At 39.0% G+C, this 21,080-nt stretch overlaps 4 non-coding genes across 4 annotated transcripts; all 4 read left to right on the top strand.

The window, feature by feature from the left end:
* Positions 1 to 2,044: 2,044 nt before the first annotated feature.
* TRNAK-CUU (transfer RNA lysine (anticodon CUU)) lies at positions 2,045 to 2,117 on the top strand. The gene has a single exon. It is a non-coding gene; the product is annotated as a tRNA-Lys (tRNA).
* Positions 2,118 to 6,248: 4,131 nt separating this feature from the next.
* TRNAK-CUU (transfer RNA lysine (anticodon CUU)) lies at positions 6,249 to 6,321 on the top strand. The gene has a single exon. It is a non-coding gene; the product is annotated as a tRNA-Lys (tRNA).
* A 4,583-nt stretch (positions 6,322 to 10,904) lies between these two features.
* Positions 10,905 to 10,977, top strand: TRNAK-CUU (transfer RNA lysine (anticodon CUU)). The gene has a single exon. It is a non-coding gene; the product is annotated as a tRNA-Lys (tRNA).
* Positions 10,978 to 11,759: 782 nt separating this feature from the next.
* TRNAK-CUU (transfer RNA lysine (anticodon CUU)) lies at positions 11,760 to 11,832 on the top strand. The gene has a single exon. It is a non-coding gene; the product is annotated as a tRNA-Lys (tRNA).
* Positions 11,833 to 21,080: the final 9,248 nt, after the last annotated feature.

Raw genomic sequence — 21,080 nt, 5'->3', positions numbered from 1 at the left:
TTCTTCAATGCGTTCTGATATTGACTGGTAATTGTGTTTGATACTTTCTTAGACTATTTCTGCCTCTGGCCGATGTGTATTTTCTTTCCAAACTCCACCAGAGCCTATGATTACACAGCATCCTATCTGTGGAAAACGGCAGTGCAGGGATAGGGAAGAAAACTATAGGCATCCAAAGGAGCCCGGCTAGCTCAGTCGGTAGACCATGAGACTCTTAATCTCAGGGTCGTGGGTGCGAACCCCACGTTGGGCGAAAACAACTAAAGTTTTAGTGCTTTTTGACCAAAAAAATAGAAATTGAAAGTCTCTTTACAATATTTGCAATATTTTGATTGTTAACATGCAATATATGAATGCATGTCTGGATGATTTGTAATGGGGCAATACCACACCTTAATGTATTCACTGTAAAAGAAAAAGTATGTATCATCTTACTATAAAATAAAGTGGTGAAAACACAAATAAGACTTTTTCCACACAGGTTTAATCGGCTATTTCCTGATATTCTTCAATGAGTTCTGATATTGACTGGTAATTGTGTTTGATACTTTCTTAGACTATTTCTGCCTCTGGCTGATGTGTATTTTCTTTCCAAACTCCACCAGAGCCTATGATTACACAGCATCCTATCTGTGGAAAACGGCAGTGCAGGGATAGAGAAGAAAACTATAGGCATCCAAAGGAGCCCGGCTAGCTCAGTCGGTAGAGCATGAGACTCTTAATCTCAGGGTCGTGGGTGCGAGCCCCACGTTGGGCGAAAACAACTAAAATTTTATTGCTTTTTGACCAAAAAAATAGAAATTGAAAGTCTCTTTACAATATTTGCAATATTTTGATTGTTAACATGCAATATATGAATGCATGTTTGGATGATGTGTAATGGGGCAATACCACACCTTAATGTATTCACTGTAAAAGAAAAAGTATGTATCATCTTACTATAAAATGAAGTGGAGAAAACACAAATAAGACTTTTTTCCACACAGGTTTAATCAGCTATTTCCTGATATTCTTCAATGCGTTCTGATATTGACTGGTAATTGTGTTTGATACTTTCTTAGACTATTTCTGCCTCTGGCTGATGTGTATTTTCTTTCCAAACTCCACCAGAGCCTATGATTACACAGCATCCTATCTGTGGAAAACGGCAGTGCAGGGATAGGGAAGAAAACTATAGGTATCCAAAGGAGCCCGGCTAGCTCAGTCGGTAGAGGATGAGACTCTTAATCTCAGGGTTGTGGGTTCGAGCCCCACGTTGGGCAAAAACAACTAAAATTGTAGGACTTTTTGACCAAAAAAATACATCCTATCTGTGGAAAACGGCAGTGCAGGGATAGGGAAGAAAACTATAGGCATCCAAAGGATCCCGGCTAGCTCAGTCGGTAGAGCATGAGACTCTTAATCTCAGGGTCGTGGGTTTGAGCCCCACGTTGGGCGAAAACAACTAAAACTTTAGTGCTTTTTGTCCGAAAAAATAGAAATTGAAAGTCTCTTTACAATATTTGCAATATTTTCATTGTTAACATACAATATATGAATGCATGTCTGGATGATGTGTAATGGGGCAATACCACACCTTAATGTATTCACTGTAAAAGAAAAAGTATGTATCATCTTACTATAAAATAAAGTGGAGAAAACACAAATAAGACTTTTTTCCACCCATGTTTAATCGGCTATTTCCTGATATTCTTCAATGCGTTCTGATATTGACTGGTAATTGTGTTTGATACTTTCTTAGACTATTTCTGCCTCTGGCTGATGTGTATTTTCTTTCCAAACTCCACCAGAGCCTATGATTACACAGCATCCTATCTGTGGAAAGCGGCAGTGCAGGGATAGGGAAGAAAACTATAGGCATCCAAAAGAGCCCGGCTAGCTCAGTCGGTAGAGCATGAGACTCTTAATCTCAGGGTTGTGGGTTCGAGCCCCACGTTGGGCGAAAACAACTAAAATTTTAGTGCTTTTTGACCAAAAAAATACATCCTATCTGTGGAAAACGGCAGTGCAGGGATAGGGAAGAAAATTATAGGTATCCAAAGGAGCCCGGCTAGCTCAGTCGGTAGAGCATGAGACTCTTAATCTCAGGGTCGTGGGTTCGAGCCCCACGTTGGGCGAAAACAACTAAAATTGTAGTGCTTTTTGACCAAAAAAATACATCCTATCTGTGGAAAACGGCAGTGCAGGGATAGGGAAGAAAACTATAGGTATCCAAAGGAGCCCGGCTAGCTCAGTCGGTAGAGCATGAGACTCTTAATCTCAGGGTCGTGGGTGCGAGCCCCACGTTGGGCGAAAACAACTAAAATTTTATTGCTTTTTGACCAAAAAAATAGAAATTGAAAGTCTCTTTACAATATTTGCAATATTTTGATTGTTAACATGCAATATATGAATGCATGTCTGGATGATGTGTAATGGGGCAATACCACACCTTAATGTATTCACTGTAAAAGAAAAAGTATGTATCATCTTACTATAAAATAAAGTGGAGAAAACACAAATAAGACTTTTTTCCACACAGGTTTAATCAGCTATTTCCTGATATTCTTCAATGCGTTCTGATATTGACTGGTAATTGTGTTTGATACTTTCTTAGACTATTTCTGCCTCTGGCTGATGTGTATTTTCTTTCCAAACTCCACCAGAGCCTATGATTACACAGCATCCTATCTGTGGAAAACGGCAGTGCAGGGATAGGGAAGAAAACTATAGGTATCCAAAGGAGCCCGGCGAGCTCAGTCGGTAGAGCATGAGACTCTTAATCTCAGGGTTGTGGGTTCGAGCCCCACGTTGGGCGAAAACAACTAAAATTGTAGGACTTTTTGACCAAAAAAATACATCCTATCTGTGGAAAACAGCAGTGCAGGGATAGGGAAGAAAACTATAGGCATCCAAAGGAGCCCGGCTAGCTCGGTCGGTAGAGCATGAGACTCTTAATCTCAGGGTCGTGGGTTTGAGCCCCACGTTGGGCGAATACAACTAAAATTTTAGTGCTTTTTGACCAAAAAAATAGAAATTGAAAGTCTCTTTACAATATTTGCAATATTTTCATTGTTAACATGCAATATATGAATGCATGTCTGGATGATGTGTAATGGGGCAATACCACACCTTAATGTATTCACTGTAAAAGAAAAAGTATGTATCATCTTACTATAAAATAAAGTGGAGAAAACACAAATAAGACTTTTTTCCACACATGTTTAATCGGCTATTTCCTGATATTCTTCAATGCGTTCTGATATTGACTGGTAATTGTGTTTGATACTTTCTTAGACTATTTCTGCCTCTGGCTGATGTGTATTTTCTTTCCAAACTCCACCAGAGCCTATGATTACACAGCATCCTATCTGTGGAAAGCGGCAGTGCAGGGATAGGGAAGAAAACTATAGGCATCCAAAGGAGCCTGGCTAGCTCAGTCGGTAGAGCATGAGACTCTTAATCTCAGGGCCGTGGGTTCGAGCCCCACGTTGGGCGAAAACAACTAAAATTGTAGTGCTTTTTGACCAAAAAAATACATCCTATCTGTGGAAAACGGCAGTGCAGGGATAGGGAAGAAAACTATAGGCATCCAAAGGAGCCCGGCTAGCTCAGTACGTAGAGCATGAGACTCTTAATCTCAGGGTCGTGGGTTCGAGCCCCACGGTGGGCGAAAACAACTAAACTTTTAGTGTTTTTTGACCAAAAAAATAGAAATTGAAAGTCTCTTTACAATATATGCAATATTTTGATTGTTAACATGCAATATATGAATGCATGTCTGGATGATGTGTAATGGGGCAATACCACACCTTAATGTATTCACTGTAAAAGAAAAAGTATGTATCATTTTACTATAAAATAAAGTGGAGAAAACACAAATAAGACTTTTTTCCACACAGGTTTAATCGGCTATTTCCTGATATTCTTCAATGCGTTCTGATATTGACTGGTAATTGTGTTTGATACTTTCTTAGACTATTTCTGCCTCTGGCTGATGTGTATTTTCTTTCCAAACTCCACCAGAGCCTATGATTACACAGCATCCTATCTGTGGAAAGCGGCAGTGCAGGGATAGGGAGGAAAACTATAGGCATCCATAGGAGCCCGGCTAGCTCAGTCGGTAGAGCATTAGACTCTTAATCTCAGGGTCGTGGGTTCGAGCCCCACGTAGGGCGAAAACATCTAAAATTTTAGTGCTTTTTGACCAAAAAAATAGAAATTGAAAGTCTCTTTGCAATATTTTCATTGTTAACATGCAATATATGAATGCATGTCTGGATGATGTGTAATGGGGCAATACCATACCTTAATGTATTCACTGTAAAAGAAAAAGTATGCATCATCTTACTATAAAATAAAGTGGAGAAAACACAAATAAGACTTTTTTCCACACAGGTTTAATCGGCTATTTCCTGATATTCTTCAATGCGTTCTGATATTGACTGGTAATTGTGTTTGATACTTTCTTAGACTATTTCTGCCTCTGGCTGATGTGTATTTTCTTTCCAAACTCCACCAGAGCCTATGATTACACAGCATCCTATCTGTGGAAAGCGGCAGTGCAGGGATAGGGAAGAAAACTATAGACATCCAAAGGAGCCCGGCTAGCTCAGTCGGTAGAGCATGAGACTTTTAATCTCAGGGTCGTGGGTGCGAACCCCACGTTGGGCGAAAACAACTAAAATTTTAGTGCTTTTTGACCAAAAAAATAGAAATTGAAAGTCTCTTTACAATATTTGCAATATTTTGATTGTTAACATGCAATATATGAATGCATGTCTGGATGATGTGTAATGGGGCAATACCACACCTTAATGTATTCACTGTAAAAGAAAAAGTATGTATCATCTTACTATAAAATAAAGTGGAGAAAACACAAATAAGACTTTTTTCCACACAGGTTTAATCGGCTATTTCCTGATATTCTTCAATGCGTTCTGATATTGACTGGTAATTGTGTTTGATACTTTCTTAGACTATTTCTGCCTCTGGCTGATGTGTATTTTCTTTCCAAACTCCACCAGAGCCTATGATTACACAGCATCCTATCTGTGGAAAACGGCAGTGCAGGGATAGGGAAGAAAACTATAGGCATCCAAAGGAGCCCGGCTAGCTCAGTCGGTAGAGCATGAGACTCTTAATCTCAGGGTCGTGGGTGCGAGCCCCACGTTGGGCGAAAACAACTAAAGTTTTATTGTTTTTTGACCAAAAAAATAGAAATTGAAAGTCTCTTTACAATATTTGCAATATTTTGATTGTTAACATGCAATATATGAATGCATGTCTGGATGATGTGTAATGGGGCAATACCACACCTTAATGTATTCACTGTAAAAGAAAAAGTATGTATCATCTTACTATAAAATAAAGTGGAGAAAACACAAATAAGACTTTTTTCCACACAGGTTTAATCAGCTATTTCCTGATATTCTTCAATGCGTTCTGATATTGACTGGTAATTGTGTTTGATACTTTCTTAGACTATTTCTGCCTCTGGCTGATGTGTATTTTCTTTCCAAACTCCACCAGAGCCTATGATTACACAGCATCCTATCTGTGGAAAACGGCAGTGCAGGGATAGGGAAGAAAACTATAGGTATCCAAAGGAGCCCGGTGAGCTCAGTCGGTAGAGCATGAGACTCTTAATCTCAGGGTCGTGGGTTCGAGCCCCACGTTGGGCGAAAACAACTAAAATTGTAGTGCTTTTTGACCAAAAAAATACATCCTATCTGTGGAAAACGGCAGTGCAGGGATAGGGAAGAAAACTATAGGCATCAAAAGGAGCCTGGCTAGCTCAGTCGGTAGAGCATGAGACTCTTAATCTCAGGGTCGTGGGTTTGAGCCCCACGTTGGGCGAAAACAACTAAAATTGTAGTGCTTTTTGACCAAAAAAATAGAAATTGAAAGTCTCTTTGCAATATTTTCATTGTTAACATGCAATATATGAATGCATGTCTGGATGATGTGTAATGGGGCAATACCATACCTTAATGTATTCACTGTAAAAGAAAAAGTATGCATCATCTTACTATAAAATAAAGTGGAGAAAACACAAATAAGACTTTTTTCCACACAGGTTTAATCGGCTATTTCCTGATATTCTTCAATGCGTTCTGATATTGACTGGTAATTGTGTTTGATACTTTCTTAGACTATTTCTGCCTCTGGCTGATGTGTATTTTCTTTCCAAACTCCACCAGAGTACATCCTATCTGTGGAAAACGGCAGTGCAGGGATAGGGAAGAAAACTATAAGCATCCAAAGAAGCCCGGCTAGCTCAGTCGGTAGAGCATGAGACTCTTAATCTCAGGGTCGTGGGTTCGAGCCCCACGTTGGGCGAAAACAACTAAAATTTTAGTGCTTTTTGACCAAAAAAATACATCCTATCTGTGGAAAACGGCAGTGCAGGGATAGGAAAGAAAACTATAGGCATCCAAAGGAGCCTGGCTAGCTCAGTCGGTAGAGCATGAGACTCTTAATCTCAGGGTCGTGGGTTCGAGCCCCACGTTGGGTGAAAACAACTAAAATTTTAGTGCTTTTTGACCAAAAAAATAGAAATTGAAAGTCTCTTTACAATATTTGCAATATTTTCATTGTTAACATGCAATATATGAATGCATGTCTGGATGATGTGTAATGGGGCAATACCATACCTTAATGTATTCACTGTAAAAGAAAAAGTATGCATCATCTTACTATAAAATAAAGTGGAGAAAACACAAATAAGACTTTTTTCCACACAGGTTTAATCGGCTATTTCCTGATATTCTTCAATGCGTTCTGATATTGACTGGTAATTGTGTTTGATACTTTCTTAGACTATTTCTGCCTCTGGCTGATGTGTATTTTCTTTCCAAACTCCACCAGAGTACATCCTATCTGTGGAAAACGGCAGTGCAGGGATAGGGAAGAAAACTATAAGCATCCAAAGAAGCCTGGCTAGCTCAGTCGGCAGAGCATGAGACTCTTAATCTCAGGGTCGTGGGTTCGAGCCTCACGTTGGGCGAAAACAACTAAAATTTTAGTGCTTTTTGACCAAAAAAATAGAAATTGAAAGTCTCTTTACAATATTTGCAATATTTTCATTGTTAACATGCAATATATGAATGCATGTCTGGATGATGTGTAATGGGGCAATACCACACCTTAATGTATTCACTGTAAAAGAAAAAGTATGTATCATCTTACTATAAAATAAAGTGGAGAAAACACAAATAGGACTTTTTTCCACACAGGTTTAATCGGCTATTTCCTGATATTCTTCAATGCGTTCTGATATTGACTGGTAATTGTGTTTGATACTTTCTTAGACTATTTCTGCCTCTGGCTGATGTGTATTTTCTTTCCAAACTCCACCAGAGCCTATGATTACACAGCATCCTATCTGTGGAAAACGGCAGTGCAGGGATAGGGAAGAAAACTATAGGCATCCAAAGGAGCCCGGCTAGCTCAGTCGGTAGAGCATGATACTCTTAATCTCAGGGTCGTGGGTTCGAGCCCACGTTGGGCGAACACAACTAAAATTGTAATGCTTTTTGACCAAAAAAATACATCCTATCTGTGGAAAACGGCAGTGCGGGGATAGGGAAGAAAACTATAGGCATCCAAAGGAGCCTGGCTAGCTCAGTCGGTAGAGCATGAGACTCTTAATCTCAGGGTCGTGGGTTCGAGCCCCACGTTGGGTGAAAGCAACTAAAATTTTAGTGCTTTTTGACCAAAAAAATAGAAATTGAAAGTCTCTTTACAATATTTGCAATATTTTCATTGTTAACATGCAATATATGAATGCATGTCTGGATGATGTGTAATGGGGCAATACCACAACTTAATGTATTCACTGTAAAAGAAAAAGTATGTATCATCTTACTATAAAATAAAGTGGAGAAAACACAAATAAGACTTTTTTCCACACAGGTTTAATCGGCTATTTCCTGATATTCTTCAATGCGTTCTGATATTGACTGGTAATTGTGTTTGATACTTTCTTAGACTATTTCTGCCTCTGGCTGATGTGTATTTTCTTTCCAAACTCCACCAGAGCCTATGATTACACAGCACTATAGGCATCCAAAGGAGCCCGGCTAGCTCAGTCGTTAGAGCATGAGACTCTTAATCTCAGGGTCGTGGGTGCGAGCCCCACGTTGGGCGAAAACAACTAAAATTTTATTGCTTTTTGACCAAAAAAATAGAAATTGAAAGTCTCTTTACAATATTTGCAATATTTTCATTGTTAACATGCAATATATGAATGCATGTCTGGATGATGTGTAATGGGGCAATACCACACCTTAATGTATTCACTGTAAAAGAAAAAGTATGTATCATCTTACTATAAAATAAAGTGGAGAAAACACAAATAAGACTTTTTTCCACACAGGTTTAATCGGCTATTTCCTGATATTCTTCAATGCGTTCTGATATTGACTGGTAATTGTGTTTGATACTTTCTTAGACTATTTCTGCCTCTGGCTGATGTGTATTTTCTTTCCAAACTCCACCAGAGCCTATGATTACACAGCATCCTATCTGTGGAAAGCGGCAGTGCAGGGATAGGGAAGAAAACTATAGGCATCCAAAGGAACCCGGCTAGCTCAGTCGGTAGAGCATGAGACTCTTCATTTCAGGGTCGTGGGCGAAAACAACTAAAATTTTAGTGCTTTTTGACCAAAAAAATAGAAATTGAAAGTCTCTTTGCAATATTTTCATTGTTAACATGCAATATATGAATGCATGTCTGGATGATGTGTAATGGGGCAATACCATACCTTAATGTATTCACTGTAAAAGAAAAAGTATGCATCATCTTACTATAAAATAAAGTGGAGAAAACACAAATAAGTCTTTTTTCCACACAGGTTTAATCGGCTATTTCCTGATATTCTTCAATGCGTTCTGATATTGACTGGTAATTGTGTTTGATACTTTCTTAGACTATTTCTGCCTCTGGCCGATGTGTATTTTCTTTCCAAACTCCACCAGAGCCTATGATTACACAGCATCCTATCTGTGGAAAGCGGCAGTGCAGGGATAGGGAAGAAAACTGTAGGCATCCAAAGGAGCCCGGCTAGCTCAGTCGGTAGACCATGAGACTCTTAATCTCAGGGTCGTGGGTGCGAACCCCACGTTGGGTGAAAACAACTAAAGTTTTAGTGCTTTTTGACCAAAAAAATAGAAATTGAAAGTCTCTTTACAATATTTGCAATATTTTGATTGTTAACATGCAATATATGAATGCATGTCTGGATGATTTGTAATGGGGCAATACCACACCTTAATGTATTCACTGTAAAAGAAAAAGTATGTATCATCTTACTATAAAATAAAGTGGTGAAAACACAAATAAGACTTTTTCCACACAGGTTTAATCGGCTATTTCCTGATATTCTTCAATGAGTTCTGATATTGACTGGTAATTGTGTTTGATACTTTCTTAGACTATTTCTGCCTCTGGCTGATGTGTATTTTCTTTCCAAACTCCACCAGAGCCTATGATTACACAGCATCCTATCTGTGGAAAACGGCAGTGCAGGGATAGAGAAGAAAACTATAGGCATCCAAAGGAGCCCGGCTAGCTCAGTCGGTAGAGCATGAGACTCTTAATCTCAGGGTCGTGGGTGCGAGCCCCACGTTGGGCGAAAACAACTAAAATTGTATTGCTTTTTGACCAAAAAAATAGAAATTGAAAGTCTCTTTACAATATTTGCAATATTTTGATTGTTAACATGCAATATATGAATGCATGTTTGGATGATGTGTAATGGGGCAATACCACACCTTAATGTATTCACTGTAAAAGAAAAAGTATGTATCATCTTACTATAAAATGAAGTGGAGAAAACACAAATAAGACTTTTTTCCACACAGGTTTAATCAGCTATTTCCTGATATTCTTCAATGCGTTCTGATATTGACTGGTAATTGTGTTTGATACTTTCTTAGACTATTTCTGCCTCTGGCTGATGTGTATTTTCTTTCCAAACTCCACCAGAGCCTATGATTACACAGCATCCTATCTGTGGAAAACGGCAGTGCAGGGATAGGGAAGAAAACTATAGGTATCCAAAGGAGCCCGGCTAGCTCAGTCGGTAGAGGATGAGACTCTTAATCTCAGGGTTGTGGGTTCGAGCCCCACGTTGGGCAAAAACAACTAAAATTGTAGGACTTTTTGACCAAAAAAATACATCCTATCTGTGGAAAACGGCAGTGCAGGGATAGGGAAGAAAACTATAGGCATCCAAAGGATCCCGGCTAGCTCAGTCGGTAGAGCATGAGACTCTTAATCTCAGGGTCGTGGGTTTGAGCCCCACGTTGGGCGAAAACAACTAAAACTTTAGTGCTTTTTGTCCGAAAAAATAGAAATTGAAAGTCTCTTTACAATATTTGCAATATTTTCATTGTTAACATACAATATATGAATGCATGTCTGGATGATGTGTAATGGGGCAATACCACACCTTAATGTATTCACTGTAAAAGAAAAAGTATGTATCATCTTACTATAAAATAAAGTGGAGAAAACACAAATAAGACTTTTTTCCACACATGTTTAATCGGCTATTTCCTGATATTCTTCAATGCGTTCTGATATTGACTGGTAATTGTGTTTGATACTTTCTTAGACTATTTCTGCCTCTGGCTGATGTGTATTTTCTTTCCAAACTCCACCAGAGCCTATGATTACACAGCATCCTATCTGTGGAAAGCGGCAGTGCAGGGATAGGGAAGAAAACTATAGGCATCCAAAGGAGCCCGGCTAGCTCAGTCGGTAGAGCATGAGACTCTTAATCTCAGGGTTGTGGGTTCGAGCCCCACGTTGGGCGAAAACAACTAAAATTTTAGTGCTTTTTGACCAAAAAAATACATCCTATCTGTGGAAAACGGCAGTGCAGGGATAGGGAAGAAAATTATAGGTATCCAAAGGAGCCCGGCTAGCTCAGTCGGTAGAGCATGAGACTCTTAATCTCAGGGTCGTGGGTTCGAGCCCCACGTTGGGCGAAAACAACTAAAATTGTAGTGCTTTTTGACCAAAAAAATACATCCTATCTGTGGAAAACGGCAGTGCAGGGATAGGGAAGAAAACTATAGGTATCCAAAGGAGCCCGGCTAGCTCAGTCGGTAGAGCATGAGACTCTTAATCTCAGGGTCGTGGGTGCGAGCCCCACGTTGGGCGAAAACAACTAAAATTTTATTGCTTTTTGACCAAAAAAATAGAAATTGAAAGTCTCTTTACAATATTTGCAATATTTTGATTGTTAACATGCAATATATGAATGCATGTCTGGATGATGTGTAATGGGGCAATACCACACCTTAATGTATTCACTGTAAAAGAAAAAGTATGTATCATCTTACTATAAAATAAAGTGGAGAAAACACAAATAATACTTTTTTCCACACAGGTTTAATCGGCTATTTCCTGATATTCTTCAATGCGTTCTGATATTGACTGGTAATTGTGTTTGATACTTTCTTAGACTATTTCTGCCTCTGGCTGATGTGTATTTTCTTTCCAAACTCCACCAGAGCCTATGATTACACAGCATCCTATCTGTGGAAAGCGGCAGTGCAGGGATAGGGAAGAAAACTATAGGCATCCAAAGGAGCCCGGCTAGCTCAGTCGGTAGAGCATGAGACTCTTAATCTCAGGGTTGTGGGTTCGAGCCCCACGTTGGGCGAAAACAACTAAAATTTTAGTGCTTTTTGACCAAAAAAATACATCCTATCTGTGGAAAACGGCAGTGCAGGGATAGGGAAGAAAATTATAGGTATCCAAAGGAGCCCGGCTAGCTCAGTCGGTAGAGCATGAGACTCTTAATCTCAGGGTCGTGGGTTCGAGCCCCACGTTGGGCGAAAACAACTAAAATTGTAGTGCTTTTTGACCAAAAAAATACATCCTATCTGTGGAAAACGGCAGTGCAGGGATAGGGAAGAAAACTATAGGTATCCAAAGGAGCCCGGCTAGCTCAGTCGGTAGAGCATGAGACTCTTAATCTCAGGGTCGTGGGTGCGAGCCCCACGTTGGGCGAAAACAACTAAAATTTTATTGCTTTTTGACCAAAAAAATAGAAATTGAAAGTCTCTTTACAATATTTGCAATATTTTGATTGTTAACATGCAATATATGAATGCATGTCTGGATGATGTGTAATGGGGCAATACCACACCTTAATGTATTCACTGTAAAAGAAAAAGTATGTATCATCTTACTATAAAATAAAGTGGAGAAAACACAAATAAGACTTTTTTCCACACAGGTTTAATCAGCTATTTCCTGATATTCTTCAATGCGTTCTGATATTGACTGGTAATTGTGTTTGATACTTTCTTAGACTATTTCTGCCTCTGGCTGATGTGTATTTTCTTTCCAAACTCCACCAGAGCCTATGATTACACAGCATCCTATCTGTGGAAAACGGCAGTGCAGGGATAGGGAAGAAAACTACAGGTATCCAAAGGAGCCCGGCGAGCTCAGTCGGTAGAGCATGAGACTCTTAATCTCAGGGTTGTGGGTTCGAGCCCCACGTTGGGCGAAAACAACTAAAATTGTAGGACTTTTTGACCAAAAAAATACATCCTATCTGTGGAAAACAGCAGTGCAGGGATAGGGAAGAAAACTATAGGCATCCAAAGGAGCCCGGCTAGCTCGGTCGGTAGAGCATGATACTCTTAATCTCAGGGTCGTGGGTTTGAGCCCCACGTTGGGCGAATACAACTAAAATTTTAGTGCTTTTTGACCAAAAAAATAGAAATTGAAAGTCTCTTTACAATATTTGCAATATTTTCATTGTTAACATGCAATATATGAATGCATGTCTGGATGATGTGTAATGGGGCAATACCACACCTTAATGTATTCACTGTAAAAGAAAAAGTATGTATCATCTTACTATAAAATAAAGTGGAGAAAACACAAATAAGACTTTTTTCCACACATGTTTAATCGGCTATTTCCTGATATTCTTCAATGCGTTCTGATATTGACTGGTAATTGTGTTTGATACTTTCTTAGACTATTTCTGCCTCTGGCTGATGTGTATTTTCTTTCCAAACTCCACCAGAGCCTATGATTACACAGCATCCTATCTGTGGAAAGCGGCAGTGCAGGGATAGGGAAGAAAACTATAGGCATCCAAAGGAGCCTGGCTAGCTCAGTCGGTAGAGCATGAGACTCTTAATCTCAGGGCCGTGGGTTCGAGCCCCACGTTGGGCGAAAACAACTAAAATTGTAGTGCTTTTTGACCAAAAAAATACATCCTATCTGTGGAAAACGGCAGTGCAGGGATAGGGAAGAAAACTATAGGCATCCAAAGGAGCCCGGCTAGCTCAGTACGTAGAGCATGAGACTCTTAATCTCAGGGTCGTGGGTTCGAGCCCCACGGTGGGCGAAAACAACTAAAATTTTAGTGTTTTTTGACCAAAAAAATAGAAATTGAAAGTCTCTTTACAATATATGCAATATTTTGATTGTTAACATGCAATATATGAATGCATGTCTGGATGATGTGTAATGGGGCAATACCACACCTTAATGTATTCACTGTAAAAGAAAAAGTATGTATCATTTTACTATAAAATAAAGTGGAGAAAACACAAATAAGACTTTTTTCCACACAGGTTTAATCGGCTATTTCCTGATATTCTTCAATGCGTTCTGATATTGACTGGTAATTGTGTTTGATACTTTCTTAGACTATTTCTGCCTCTGGCTGATGTGTATTTTCTTTCCAAACTCCACCAGAGCCTATGATTACACAGCATCCTATCTGTGGAAAGCGGCAGTGCAGGGATAGGGAGGAAAACTATAGGCATCCATAGGAGCCCGGCTAGCTCAGTCGGTAGAGCATTAGACTCTTAATCTCAGGGTCGTGGGTTCGAGCCCCACGTAGGGCGAAAACATCTAAAATTTTAGTGCTTTTTGACCAAAAAAATAGAAATTGAAAGTCTCTTTGCAATATTTTCATTGTTAACATGCAATATATGAATGCATGTCTGGATGATGTGTAATGGGGCAATACCATACCTTAATGTATTCACTGTAAAAGAAAAAGTATGCATCATCTTACTATAAAATAAAGTGGAGAAAACACAAATAAGACTTTTTTCCACACAGGTTTAATCGGCTATTTCCTGATATTCTTCAATGCGTTCTGATATTGACTGGTAATTGTGTTTGATACTTTCTTAGACTATTTCTGCCTCTGGCTGATGTGTATTTTCTTTCCAAACTCCACCAGAGCCTATGATTACACAGCATCCTATCTGTGGAAAGCGGCAGTGCAGGGATAGGGAAGAAAACTATAGACATCCAAAGGAGCCCGGCTCGCTCAGTCGGTAGAGCATGAGTCTCTTAATCTCAGGGTCGTGGGTGCGAACCCCACGTTGGGCGAAAACAACTAAAATTTTAGTGCTTTTTGACCAAAAAAATAGAAATTGAAAGTCTCTTTACAATATTTGCAATATTTTGATTGTTAACATGCAATATATGAATGCATGTCTGGATGATGTGTAATGGGGCAATACCACACCTTAATGTATTCACTGTAAAAGAAAAAGTATGTATCATCTTACTATAAAATAAAGTGGAGAAAACACAAATAAGACTTTTTTCCACACAGGTTTAATCGGCTATTTCCTGATATTCTTCAATGCGTTCTGATATTGACTGGTAATTGTGTTTGATACTTTCTTAGACTATTTCTGCCTCTGGCTGATGTGTATTTTCTTTCCAAACTCCACCAGAGCCTATGATTACACAGCATCCTATCTGTGGAAAACGGCAGTGCAGGGATAGGGAAGAAAACTATAGGCATCCAAAGGAGCCCGGCTAGCTCAGTCGGTAGAGCATGAGACTCTTAATCTCAGGGTCGTGGGTGCGAGCCCCACGTTGGGCGAAAACAACTAAAGTTTTATTGTTTTTTGACCAAAAAAATAGAAATTGAAAGTCTCTTTACAATATTTGCAATATTTTGATTGTTAACATGCAATATATGAATGCATGTCTGGATGATGTGTAATGGGGCAATACCACACCTTAATGTATTCACTGTAAATGAAAAAGTATGTATCATCTTACTATAAAATAAAGTGGAGAAAACACAAATAAGACTTTTTTCCACACAGGTTTAATCAGCTATTTCCTGATATTCTTCAATGCGTTCTGATATTGACTGGTAATTGTGTTTGATACTTTCTTAGACTATTTCTGCCTCTGGCTGATGTGTATTTTCTTTCCAAACTCCACCAGAGCCTATGATTACACAGCATCCTATCTGTGGAAAACAGCAGTGCAGGGATAGGGAAGAAAACTATAGGTATCCAAAGGAGCCCGGTGAGCTCAGTCGGTAGAGCATGAGACTCTTAATCTCAGGGTCGTGGGTTCGAGCCCCACGTTGGGCGAAAACAACTAAAATTGTAGTGCTTTTTGACCAAAAAAATACATCCTATCTGTGGAAAACGGCAGTGCAGGGATAGGGAAGAAAACTATAGGCATCAAAAGGAGCCTGGCTAGCTCAGTCGGTAGAGCATGAGACTCTTAATCTCAGGGTCGTGGGTTTGAGCCCCACGTTGGGCGAAAACAACTAAAATTGTAGTGCTTTTTGACCAAAAAAATAGAAATTGAAAGTCTCTTTGCAATATTTTCATTGTTAACATGCAATATATGAATGCATGTCTGGATGATGTGTAATGGGGCAATACCATACCTTAATGTATTCACTGTAAAAGAAAAAGTATGCATCATCTTACTATAAAATAAAGTGGAGAAAACACAAATAAGACTTTTTTCCACACAGGTTTAATCGGCTATTTCCTGATATTCTTCAATGCGTTCTGATATTGACTGGTAATTGTGTTTGATACTTTCTTAGACTATTTCTGCCTCTGGCTGATGTGTATTTTCTTTCCAAACTCCACCAGAGTACATCCTTTCTGTGGAAAACGGCAGTGCAGGGATAGGGAAGAAAACTATAAGCATCCAAAGGAGCCCGGTGAGCTCAGTCGGTAGAGCATGAGACTCTTAATCTCAGGGTCGTGGGTTCGAGCCCCACGTTGGGCGAAAACAACTAAAATTGTAGTGCTTTTTGACCAAAAAAATACATCCTATCTGTGGAAAGCGGCAGTGCAGGGATAGGGAACAAAACGTTGGGCGAAAACAACTAAAATTTTAGTGCTTTTTGACCAAAAAAATAGAAATTGAAAGTCTCTTTACAATATTTGCAATATTTTCATTGTTAACATGCAATATATGAATGCATGTCTGGATGATGTGTAATGGGGCAATACCACACCTTAATGTATTCACTATAAAAGAAAAAGTATGTATCATCTTACTATAAAATAAAGTGGAGAAAACACAAATAAGACTTTTTTCCACACAGGTTTAATCGGCTATTTCCTGATATTCTTCAATGCGTTCTGATATTGACTGGTAATTGTGTTTGATACTTTCTTAGACTATTTCTGCCTCTGGCTGATGTGTATTTTCTTTCCAAACTCCACCAGAGCCTATGATTACACAGCATCCTATCTGTGGAAAGCGGCAGTGCAGGGATAGGGAAGAAAACTATAGGCATCCAAAGGAGCCCGGCTAGCTCAGTCGGTAGAGCATGAGACTCTTAATCTCAGGGTCGTGGGTGCGAGCCCCACGTTGGGCGAAAACAACTAAAATTTTAATGCTTTTTGACCAAAAAAATAGAAATTGAAAGTCTCTTTACAATATTTGCAATATTTTGATTGTTAACATGCAATATATGAATGCATGTCTGGATGATGTGTAATGGGGCAATACCACACCTTAATGTATTCACTGTAAAAGAAAAAGTATCTATCATCTTACTATAAAATAAAGTGGAGAAAACACAAATAAGACTTTTTTCCACACAGGTTTAATCGGCTATTTCCTGATATTCTTCAATGCGTTCTGATATTGACTGGTAATTGTGTTTGATACTTTCTTAGACTATTTCTGCCTCTGGCTGATGTGTATTTTCTTTCCAAACTCCACCAGAGCCTATGATTACACAGCATCCTATCTGTGGAAAACGGCAGTGCAGGGATAGGGAAGAAAACTATAGGTATCCAAAGGAGCCCGGCTAGCTCAGTCGGTAGAACTTGAGACTCTTAATCTCAGGGTCGTGGGTTCGAGCCCCACGTTGGGCGAAAACAACTAAAATTGTAGGACTTTTTGACCAAAAAAATACATCCTATCTGTGGAAAACGGCAGTGCAGGGATAGGGAAGAAAACTATAGGCATCAAAAGGAGCCTGGCTAGCTCAGTCGGTAGAGCATGAGACTCTTAATCTCAGGGTCGTGGGTTTGAGCCCCACGTTGGGCGAAAACAACTAAAATTGTAGTGCTTTTTGACCAAAAAAATAGAAATTGAAAGTCTCTTTGCAATATTTTCATTGTTAACATGCAATATATGAATGCATGTCTGGATGATGTGTAATGGGGCAATACCATACCTTAATGTATTCACTGTAAAAGAAAAAGTATGCATCATCTTACTATAAAATAAAGTGGAGAAAACACAAATAAGACTTTTTTCCACACAGGTTTAATCGGCTATTTCCTGATATTCTTCAATGCGTTCTGATATTGACTGGTAATTGTGTTTGATACTTTCTTAGACTATTTCTGCCTCTGGCTGATGTGTATTTTCTTTCCAAACACCACCAGAGTACATCCTATCTGTGGAAAACGGCAGTGCAGGGATAGGGAAGAAAACTATAAGCATCCAAAGAAGCCTAGCTAGCTCAGTCGGCAGAGCATGCGACTCTTAATCTCAGGGTCGTGGGTTCGAGCCTCACGTTGGGCGAAAACAACTAAAATTTTAGTGCTTTTTGACCAAAAAAATAGAAATTGAAAGTCTCTTTACAATATTTGCAATATTTTCATTGTTAATATGCAATATATGAATGCATGTCTGGATGATGTGTAATGGGGCAATACCATACCTTAATGTATTCACTGTAAAAGAAAAAGTATGCATCATCTTACTATAAAATAAAGTGGAGAAAACACAAATAAGACTTTTTTCCACACAGGTTTAATCGGCTATTTCCTGATATTCTTCAATGCGTTCTGATATTGACTGGTAATTGTGTTTGATACTTTCTTAGACTATTTCTGCCTCTGGCTGATGTGTATTTTCTTTCCAAACTCCACCAGAGTACATCCTATCTGTGGAAAACGGCAGTGCAGGGATAGGGAAGAAAACTATAAGCATCCGAAGAAGCCTGGCTAGCTCAGTCGGCAGAGCATGAGACTCTTAATCTCAGGGTCGTGGGTTCGAGCCTCACGTTGGGCGAAAACAACTAAAATTTTAGTGCTTTTTGACCAAAAAAATAGAAATTGAAAGTCTCTTTACAATATTTGCAATATTTTCATTGTTAACATGCAATATATGAATGCATGTCTGGATGATGTGTAATGGGGCAATACCACACCTTAATGTATTCACTGTAAAAGAAAAAGTATGTATCATCTTACTATAAAATAAAGTGGAGAAAACACAAATAGGACTTTTTTCCACACAGGTTTAATCGGCTATTTCCTGATATTCTTCAATGCGTTCTGATATTGACTGGTAATTGTGTTTGATACTTTCTTAGACTATTTCTGCCTCTGGCTGATGTGTATTTTCTTTCCAAACTCCACCAGAGCCTATGATTACACAGCATCCTATCTGTGGAAAACGGCAGTGCAGGGATAGGGAAGAAAACTATAGGCATCCAAAGGAGCCCGGCTAGCTCAGTCGGTAGAGCATGATACTCTTAATCTCAGGGTCGTGGGTTCGAGCCCACGTTGGGCGAACACAACTAAAATTGTAATGCTTTTTGACCAAAAAAATACATCCTATCTGTGGAAAACGGCAGTGCGGGGATAGGGAAGAAAACTATAGGCATCCAAAGGAGCCTGGCTAGCTCAGTCGGTAGAGCATGAGACTCTTAATCTCAGGGTCGTGGGTTCGAGCCCCACGTTGGGTGAAAGCAACTAAAATTTTAGTGCTTTTTGACCAAAAAAATAGAAATTGAAAGTCTCTTTACAATATTTGCAATATTTTCATTGTTAACATGCAATATATGAATGCATGTCTGGATGATGTGTAATGGGGCAATACCACAACTTAATGTATTCACTGTAAAAGAAAAAGTATGTATCATCTTACTATAAAATAAAGTGGAGAAAACACAAATAAGACTTTTTTCCACACAGGTTTAATCGGCTATTTCCTGATATTCTTCAATGCGTTCTGATATTGACTGGTAATTGTGTTTGATACTTTCTTAGACTATTTCTGCCTCTGGCTGATGTGTATTTTCTTTCCAAACTCCACCAGAGCCTATGATTACACAGCACTATAGGCATCCAAAGGAGCCAGGCTAGCTCAGTCGTTAGAGCATGAGACTCTTAATCTCAGGGTCGTGGGTGCGAGCCCCACGTTGGGCGAAAACAACTAAAATTTTATTGCTTTTTGACCAAAAAAATAGAAATTGAAAGTCTCTTTACAATATTTGCAATATTTTCATTGTTAACATGCAATATATGAATGCATGTCTGGATGATGTGTAATGGGGCAATACCACACCTTAATGTATTCACTGTAAAAGAAAAAGTATGTATCATCTTACTATAAAATAAAGTGGAGAAAACACAAATAAGACTTTTTTCCACACAGGTTTAATCAGCTATTTCCTGATATTCTTCAATGCGTTCTGATATTGACTGGTAATTGTGTTTGATACTTTCTTAGACTATTTCTGCCTCTGGCTGATGTGTATTTTCTTTCCAAACTCCACCAGAGCCTATGATTACACAGCATCCTATCTGTGGAAAACGGCAGTGCAGGGATAGGGAAGAAAACTATAGGCATCCAAAGGAGCCCGGCTAGCTCAGTCGGTAGAGCATGAGACTCTTAATCTCAGGGTCGTGGGTGCGAGCCCCACGTTGGGCGAAAACAACTAAAATTTTATTGCTTTTTGACCAAAAAAATAGAAATTGAAAGTCTCTTTACAATATTTGCAATATTTTGATTGTTAACATGCAATATATGAATGCATGTTTGGATGATGTGTAATGGGGCAATACCACACCTTAATGTATTCACTGTAAAAGAAAAAGTATGTATCATCTTACTATAAAATGAAGTGGAGAAAACACAAATAAGACTTTTTTCCACACAGGTTTAATCAGCTATTTCCTGATATTCTTCAATGCGTTCTGATATTGACTGGTAATTGTGTTTGATACTTTCTTAGACTATTTCTGCCTCTGGCTGATGTGTATTTTCTTTCCAAACTCCACCAGAGCCTATGATTACACAGCATCCTATCTGTGGAAAACGGCAGTGCAGGGATAGGGAAGAAAACTATAGGTATCCAAAGGAGCCCGGCTAGCTCAGTCGGTAGAGGATGAGACTCTTAATCTCAGGGTTGTGGGTTCGAGCCCCACGTTGGGCAAAAACAACTAAAATTGTAGGACTTTTTGACCAAAAAAATACATCCTATCTGTGGAAAACAGCAGTGCAGGGATAGGGAAGAAAACTATAGGCATCCAAAGGATCCCGGCTAGCTCAGTCGGTAGAGCATGAGACTCTTAATCTCAGGGTCGTGGGTTTGAGCCCCACGTTGGGCGAAAACAACTAAAACTTTAGTGCTTTTTGTCCGAAAAAATAGAAATTGAAAGTCTCTTTACAATATTTGCAATATTTTCATTGTTAACATACAATATATGAATGCATGTCTGGATGATGTGTAATGGGGCAATACCACACCTTAATGTATTCACTGTAAAAGAAAAAGTATGTATCATCTTACTATAAAATAAAGTGGAGAAAACACAAATAAGACTTTTTTCCACACATGTTTAATCGGCTATTTCCTGATATTCTTCAATGCGTTCTGATATTGACTGGTAATTGTGTTTGATACTTTCTTAGACTATTTCTGCCTCTGGCTGATGTGTATTTTCTTTCCAAACTCCACCAGAGCCTATGATTACACAGCATCCTATCTGTGGAAAGCGGCAGTGCAGGGATAGGGAAGAAAACTATAGGCATCCAAAGGAGCCCGGCTAGCTCAGTCGGTAGAGCATGAGAC

The sequence above is a fragment of the Ambystoma mexicanum genome, chromosome 4q (genome assembly GCF_040938575.1).
Source record: "Ambystoma mexicanum isolate Mex_15411 chromosome 4q, UKY_AmexF1_1, whole genome shotgun sequence".
Taxonomy (NCBI): Eukaryota; Metazoa; Chordata; class Amphibia; order Caudata; family Ambystomatidae; genus Ambystoma; species Ambystoma mexicanum.
This window is presented reverse-complemented; position numbering and strand designations above follow the sequence as displayed.